Source organism: Alosa pseudoharengus, unplaced genomic scaffold (assembly GCF_046254945.1).
Source record: "Alosa pseudoharengus isolate Yale_2024_CS ecotype anadromous, Long Island Sound unplaced genomic scaffold, YU_APseudo_1.1 YU_APseudo_1.1_scf_11, whole genome shotgun sequence".
In the NCBI taxonomy this organism is placed as follows: Eukaryota; Metazoa; Chordata; class Actinopteri; order Clupeiformes; family Clupeidae; genus Alosa; species Alosa pseudoharengus.
In genome coordinates this window covers 12,406,253-12,414,226 of record NW_027468576.1, presented here as the reverse complement: position 1 = coordinate 12,414,226, position 7,974 = coordinate 12,406,253, and the positions used below count along the sequence as shown (strand labels likewise).

Genomic DNA, 7,974 nt, shown 5'->3' with positions numbered 1-7,974 from the left:
CTTTCCTTTTTTTTTCAACCACTGACAAACATACAAAAAATACAATGTATTATTAATCTTATATTAAGATCAAAAAATCTATCTGGTATTATTTTTAGTATGAAGATAATTACCTAGCGCTCTCTCGAAAGATAATTTTGACTTAATTTAATAAGAGTTTAAAGAGTTTTACTTATTTTAAGATATGTCATCATGAAAACAAGCAAATTTGGCTGGCAGTGCGTTGAGCAAATTTGTCTTGATAAGACAAAAAAATAAGTCAATCTCTTATTAAATTAAGTCAAATGATTTTACGGGAAAGTGCAAGTCTCTTTATACTTAAAAAAATAATACCTACTAGTTTTTGAGCTTGATATAAGATTAATAACACATGGTTAGATTTTATTAGAGAACGGGGTAAGATGAGCCATTTTTTTATATTCTTTATCATTCTAATGTGTCAAAGAGGTTTTGTTTTGTAATCTTCACACCAAACAAAAATCTTAAGTGTTCTACTACTTCTGTAACCAACAACTCTTTGATAACTTATAAGGGTAAAGAGACATACTTTCTGCAAAGAAGTTGGTCTCGTGGCACAACTTACCTCATATGCGGGGTAAGATGAGCCTAGGTGAGGGGTAAGTTGGACCACAACAAAGATTTCAGGTAAAACATTTTTTTTTCTTCAAGCAATAATTTAATTTCTGCAGAAACAGCAACAACCACCAACATTTAACTGAGAATTTGCCAAATAAATTCAACTGAAAATTTACCAAGACAGATTTAGGCCTGTAACATTTTTTGTCACCTGTTTACCTGTAAAAAAAATTGTCATGGGACTTACAGTTGAGCATGTAAGCGAGAGGCACGCAGTGGAGTAGGCTCCCGACACTATCAACTAAATTTCCTACTAAACCTATATTTTTCCTGTCTAAACGCACTAGTTTTAATTTGTAAGGTTTGTTTTACTTTATGAATCACCAATGGCGACCGAAAGTCGACGGAACAAGACTAAAACGACTACACCTGCAGACCTCTCAAGTCTCACGCATTGAGCGTGAGACACACGCATTTCAATGACTTCACACGCTCACACGCCACACATGGCATTTCTCACTCCGAGAAATTATTAACTTGCCCGCACAGAAATTTCTAAGGGCTATATTTTACAAACGTGTCACACAACGTTGCTGTCTGTGCGCTCATTCAGCTCAGAGAGCTGCTGTTCAGTTACTAACCTATCGGCCAATCAGAAAATAGGATTTCTCAACCAATCAGGAAATAGTTTTGTTTTGATGTGGGTCCGCAACGTGGAGACTGCTGGGGCCTGTACTACGAAGCGGGGTTACTGGCTTATCTGGGTAACTTTGAGAGTAACTTGATCACGTGTGGCGTAACTTCCCGATTAACCCGTACTACGAAAGGTGGATATGTTTTAACCGAGGTATGCTGCCATGGCAATTTACGCTGCATCTCAAACCTGCTCCGAGCAGGTTATGTTCTTGGTTAACCAGAGGTTTCCGTTAACCACACCCTTTATAAGTACCACCCCTCCACTAACAATTCGAGACAATGTCGGCGTACCTGGATGATCCATACGACATTGGAGCGCAAATCGTGAGGGGCTCTCTTCGCAGGGCGAGGGTTTTTAGAGACCGCCATATATAGACTATATATATATATATATATATATATATACCCGGACGATATTCTCTATGAAGATATAGATTGTTAGCCGAAGGAATTCGTTATCTTTGTCAGATGATCTAGGCAGAAGTCTCTAATGTCACCCAGGGCCGGAGTGGGGCCACTTTTCAGCCAGGGAGTTTCAGGCCCAAGACCGGCCCACTTTTTTAGTGGTGGTGGAAATTGGATAAATAAGGCAACATTTCAGCTCTTACTATCCTGTAGTTTTTATTATAGGCTAATATTCCACTATTCCACAAGGATATGTTGATAAGTTAACAAAAACAGGAAGTAAGAAAATAAAGCATTTGAAATGTATCCTACAATTCCACTAAGAGGCATATTGAACTACTGTATTGTTTACATGTTTTTTTCTGCATGGGTCAGCTATCATGTTGTTTGGTGATTAGCTCCTTTACTACACCCACTTCTGAGCAAACAAGCCATATAGGTTGATCATGTAGCCTACTGCTGTCATAGCCTACTGTTCTTTCTTCCATAAAATAACTTTAATTCATATGGTTATTATGACCGCCGCTAGCGAACCTAGCGAAACGGTCATATAGGGATTGTCAAAGTTTTTTTTTTTTTCCCGTCATCTACTTCCTGAAATTTTGGTCAACGATACCCGGGGCACCGAAACACCGGGGCACATGAAATTTGGTGGGTATGTAGCCCCACTAGACTTTTACGGAAAAATTTTGTTTGGTCCCCGGGGGCCACTCCCGCTCCGCGCTGGGCCCCCCGAAACCCAAAAAATGCAGTTTTTCCTAAATAACTACCTGAACCGTGGCACCGAGGATGAAGAAATTTTTATGGTATGTTGGTCTCAAGGGCCCACATCAACTTAGCCCATAATCACTCATTTGTGATTTGCACCCCCCCGGTAAAAAATGAAAATGCAATATCATTCTGCTTTAATCGCCCCTCTCTTCAGTAAAGACATTCAGAACTGCACCAAATTTTATGTGTATGATTAACCTGACATTCTCTGGGGGTATGCCAAGTTTCGTAGAATTTCATCCATGGGGGGGTCTAAACAATTAAGTTATGTGTACATTTAGTGACTGTACACTCATTGGCCTATAGATGGTGGTGCACACATATACACATGCACACACACACACAGGCACCCACATACTATCGGTATTAGAACGGCCGATACATAATTACAAATTCAGTAGGATTAAAAGAAAGCCAAAATAAATATTCATCATCATCATCATGGCTGCATTTCCAATATTGGCGATAAGTAGTCGTTTGTCCACTAGATGGCGCATCGTTGCAGTGAGACGTAATTTTGTTGGTAGTTAATCTAAAGTGGGTTGGAAAGACACTATGCTTCCTACAAGGACAAGACTGTAGGCTACAGTAGTTTACCGCAGAGAACGTCTAAGGGTAGGATGATTTGTGCATGACATGTAATTCCCATTTCCTCTTAAAGCCGAAATAAATCTGAGAATGTTTATCGGACATGCTTGTTTTTTACTGCAGGTAGGCAGGCTACGTTAATCCTATCAATAGCAGAACGTAGGTAAAATAATGTTACCGTTAGCATGGTTGAGTGATGGAGGCCAATTTGATTATTGATGTATTTGTAGAAAACCATAAATGCGTTTATAGGCTACCAAGCAAATCGATAACAGCACTATTTGTATCTTTTGACTGTCATCTCATTTGCTTATGACCATACCCACACAGCAGTAGACTCCTAGGCGGATCCGCCTTCAAGTCGCCAAACCCGCGTGACTGTCGCATTCGTTTTGGTGCCGCACAGAGGATCAGCTCCGCCTCCAGGCGGCTCCGTAAATTCTACTGTCAAACAGCGGGTCCTGAGTGGACCCATGTCGGATCCGCGGGCGCGGACGCGCCTGTACTGTAACGGTTGAATATGACTGTACACCAAGAGCCGAGAAGAGTCATACTAGTGGATATTTTCTTTGCTGGGACACGGTTGCGCTGAACCCTCTCGAGTAAGTGATATTTATTAATATATTGCGACATTCACAATAGCTAAACATTGGCCTTTGTGGTTTTATACTTATCATGTCTATTGATTGTAATGATGTTGTTTGATATTAGTGCAGACGTTTGTAATTTTGAGCAACAGGCTAAGTTAACGTTATTGTTAGCTATGATGCTCATATGAGTCTGTAGCCTATTTGATTTAAAATGGGTTAGCAATTTCGGCAGAATATGTTATGGTAGTGTGATTTAAAAAACACACATTGTTATTTAACGTTAGTCTGGTCTTGTCTGTTAATGTGTTGCTGTTGTCCATAGTCCATAGTGCTACTATGCTAGCGGCATACAGCTGCTATCGATAGCTAGCATGCTGCTAAGCGCAATTGCATAAGTTATTGCTAATGTCTATTATACATATATATGTTTGAGATCACATTTGCGATGCAATCCTTGATTAAGCTGATACATTGGCACTGGTATTTCAGTCAATGAAGTCAGTGAAGCACTCGTCTGCTATGAAAGCTACCTACAACTTTAGCATGTTGACTCACTGATAATGGTTTAGCCCTAGCTTCTAGCTAGCTGTGCATTAACGTTTGCATTTTGCCAAGTTAGGTCTCATACGTAACTTTAGTGTCCTTCTGCCATCTTTGTAATGAAAGCCTCGGCATTTTAATCACTGTTTAAGTCGGTTCAGACAACTAATGGGTATTGGCGTCTGTTTGTGATTTATTATGCTAACGTAACTTAACTGTATGGAACTTGGTCCCCATCTTCTATTTTGTTTGTTCTGCAGCGTCAACTTTTATCTAACGTTATGATTGCCTCTGTTGGGTTCGCTTGATGAAGATACTTTCTGGGTTGTTAAAATGTAATGTGAACACATTCCCGTAGCATTCCAAAATAGACCAGAGATGCTTGTACTATATGTATATTTGGAAATTTTGGGATTGCAATAACCATAATGATATGGTTATTTAACAGCCATCGTTTCGGGGACTCTGATGAGAGTGAAGAAGAGCCAGTAAATGGTGACTTTGCATCTCTGAGGTACCTTCCAACTCGCCTGGTATATCAGTTGAAGCCTCAAGCCCAAGCCAATTGCACTGGCAAAGTAAGTAATAATCTCTTAACATTGAAATAACTAAATCATTATATTAATATTAGAGATATGGTTAACATTCTTAGTGCTAAAGACATTCCCCTCTCCTTGTATCTATTCCTCCAGCTCCACCATCTTGCCGAGTGCCAGGCAGCCGAGTCACTACCCCTCAACCTGGAGAAAACTGTTAAGGTAAAGACTGATCTCTGAAATAAAATTGAATACAGTGGCCCCATCTATATTAACACAGCAGTAGTCACTCTATTTCAAATCAACAGATTGCATCTGCATTACCATCTCAGATTTTCTGCATACTTCATACATTACTTTCAAAATCTCAGCCAAATATTTTGTCAGTTAAAACATCTGCATTCATGCAATATTGCCTGAAAAGTTAATTCATTATTATCAGATTGTATTGAAACACATTGATTTCAATGTTAATCCATCCATGGAGTTGATCTAGATAGTGCATACCAAAATGTTGAAACATACAAATTCATGTCCAGTATGACCAGAGATTTGTTTTTGTTTGCCATTGTTTGGACCTGTAGCTCTCAGCCTACCATGGTTAACAGATCACCTCAACTCCCTGCACCTGCACCCGCATTTAACATACGGAGAGTTACTCAAGGTAGGGACTGATCTCTGAAATATTAGTGAATAGAAAGGCCCCATGTCTATTATCAATGATGACTACCATTTAATACATTTTTTCCCCCTCTCGCACACCGCCCACCTCACTATGGGCCAGGAATGGCAGTCCCTCCTCAACTCCCTCCACCCCCACACCAGCCCTCAACGTGCAGCGAACAGAGGAGCTTTGTAAGTCATGTTTCTTTTTAAATTTAATCTCCTTAATACCTATCTCATATATTGTATTGTGTAAGCATACTTGGCTTTGGATGCTACATACCATAAACATAAACATATCTGTCTGTTTGATTACAGGTGCTGTGAGGAAAAACATGGTGACACGGTCAGCCACGGACGTTGAGGTCACCAAGCACGCAATTAGGTGTTTCAACTGGCGGTGGATCGGGCAACGAGGAGACATGTTCCGCCTCCATCCACACAAATGGATTAATAGGAGAAATAAGCATTAAACAATCTTTTTATTTAACTTCTTGTCATTCACCAGTTATTCATTTTCTGATATTTTAGATGTGCATAGCGCAGCATTTCATTTCATTTCACAAGTTGTAGCCTATTAGATAAAATATTTCATGTCTGCACTGACCTAGGCTGATAAAGCACTAAATTAGGTTTTGACCTCAAAATTAATGTAGAGTAGCCTAGGCAACGTAGGCTACTTAACAAAAACAGAATAGCTTATAACCTGTAACTTTCCATAAATGTCCATCCATTTTATATTTCCATTGAGTAGTGATCACGTTTGTACAGTAAATTGATGTCTTGACTTAAACCTTTTCTGTTAGGTTTATTGACAGTATTGTTAAGTTAAAAATACGAGGCGATGCTAATCGTAGGCCTATCTTGCTGTAGTAGCCTAGGCTAGGCCTAGTGATAGTTTTACTTTTATCCTATAGTTTATCCTATTTAATCCTACAGCAAGAACAGAAGGAATTTTGAAAATGAGATAAACGGGTCCGAAACGGACCCGGGCCAGATGAGCCTTTATGAGTCCGTTGCGGGTCCGCGGCGGATGTATGTATCAATTTACGGGTCCCAAACGGACCCGCCGCGGAGGTAAGGTTTTAATCGCGGATGCGGGGCGGATGCAGCGCGGAGCCACGGCGGGTCCGCGATCCGCCTTCGTAGCGGATCCATTCCTGAGAGCATCTGGACTCCGATACGGGTCCGTTTCGCGGGTCCGTTCCGGATGCCGTCATACATCCGCGGCGGATCCGCCGCGGAGTCCTTTTGCTGTGTGGGTAGCCTAGGCTACTAACAGGAGCTAAGTGAGTTAGCCACAACACGTTCGCTACGTGATGGTTTTTTAATGGAAAATATATAGGCTACCTGAAAGATAACCTGTCTATGATCCCGTGATGATCTACATCTCCATTTAAACCAGATGTTTTAGAGCGCACGTTGAGATGTATTCAGGGCAGGGCTGTACCTACACATATTTGTTGCACGTGCTACAAAAATCATTCTTTGCGATGGATGATTTAGTACCAACGTTACACCGGTCATATACAGTTTCGCCTATGGCTATTCCGTGAGACTGAGGCGCTTTTTGTTTGTTCGAAGTGCGTGTTTAGGGTGTGAGAGGGGAGTCGATGTGCTTTGATTCCAGCTTGGAAGTTGTAGTCTATGCGATTAAAAAACACGTGTGTGTGTGAAGTATCCAAACAATGATAACGCTTTCATTATGGCTGCTTTAGCCACAGACCTTGAGCTACTGTACAGTGGGTTGGGTTCCATTTAGAAGTGTCCACTTCATTCGCCCTTTCCGTGATTCACAGCTACGTGAAATGTATTACTACTGATATGCAAAACTATTAACTTTTCGCCAAGAGGTGGCAGCTTGATACTGTAAGGTGTAAGCCATTGGTTCCAACGGAGATTTTATTTGGGTCGCCAGCATAGCCTAGTGACAATTTGTGTTGTGTAATAGGCCTAGCATAGGGCCTACCTTATATAGCTTATAGTTTGTTAACAGTCACGGTTTTGTCATAACTCCCTCTATGCATTTTTGCATTTAGAATAGCTCTAAAACCGGGGGGCGAACACGTCGCAGGGGGGGCGCCAGTGCGTGGATATCTCAATCGCAAAATTAAACAATATTTCTATCGGGCGCCTACCATGGACTAGGCTGGGTGAAAATCAAAAGATTGCGTCAAAAGATTGAGCTTAACCATGGACCTCATGGTTGCAAAATGCAAGGGAACATGAATCAGAATATTATTTGCACAAACAATAACGGAGAGTAGCTCTTCAACTTTGCCCGTTAAAATGTGTATGAACAGTCTCGCAACGCATTTCATGAAGGCCCTTTTGGACATGTCAGTTATTTGCACCACTGGGTAAAACGGCATTTTGTTTTAGACTACTGGTATTTAATTTGTGCATTGACAATAAAGCTGAATATCATTTGAACTAGATGACTAAACTTATGCATATGTAGAAGAAGAAACATTCACAAAAATCCATGACATGACCTCTCTTCTTGATAGCTGTTGAAAACTGCATGGAACTGACAGGGATTGTTTTGTTTAATAATAAATAAATAAATACATACATTATGCTGCTACCTTCTGCTTTTCCCAAATACA

General features: G+C 40.5%; 1 long non-coding RNA gene across 2 annotated transcripts; it reads left to right on the top strand.

The window, feature by feature from the left end:
- The first annotated feature begins 3,389 nt into the window (after nucleotides 1-3,389).
- On the top strand, nucleotides 3,390-5,855 carry LOC143114721 (uncharacterized). Of its 2 annotated transcripts, none has more exons than XR_012984981.1 (6): nucleotides 3,390-3,638; nucleotides 4,615-4,744; nucleotides 4,859-4,924; nucleotides 5,287-5,366; nucleotides 5,487-5,557; nucleotides 5,684-5,855. It is a non-coding gene; the product is annotated as an uncharacterized LOC143114721 (long non-coding RNA). The 2 variants fall into 2 exon arrangements; XR_012984979.1 differs by lacking the exon at nucleotides 3,390-3,638 and adding an exon at nucleotides 4,073-4,501.
- Nucleotides 5,856-7,974: the final 2,119 nt, after the last annotated feature.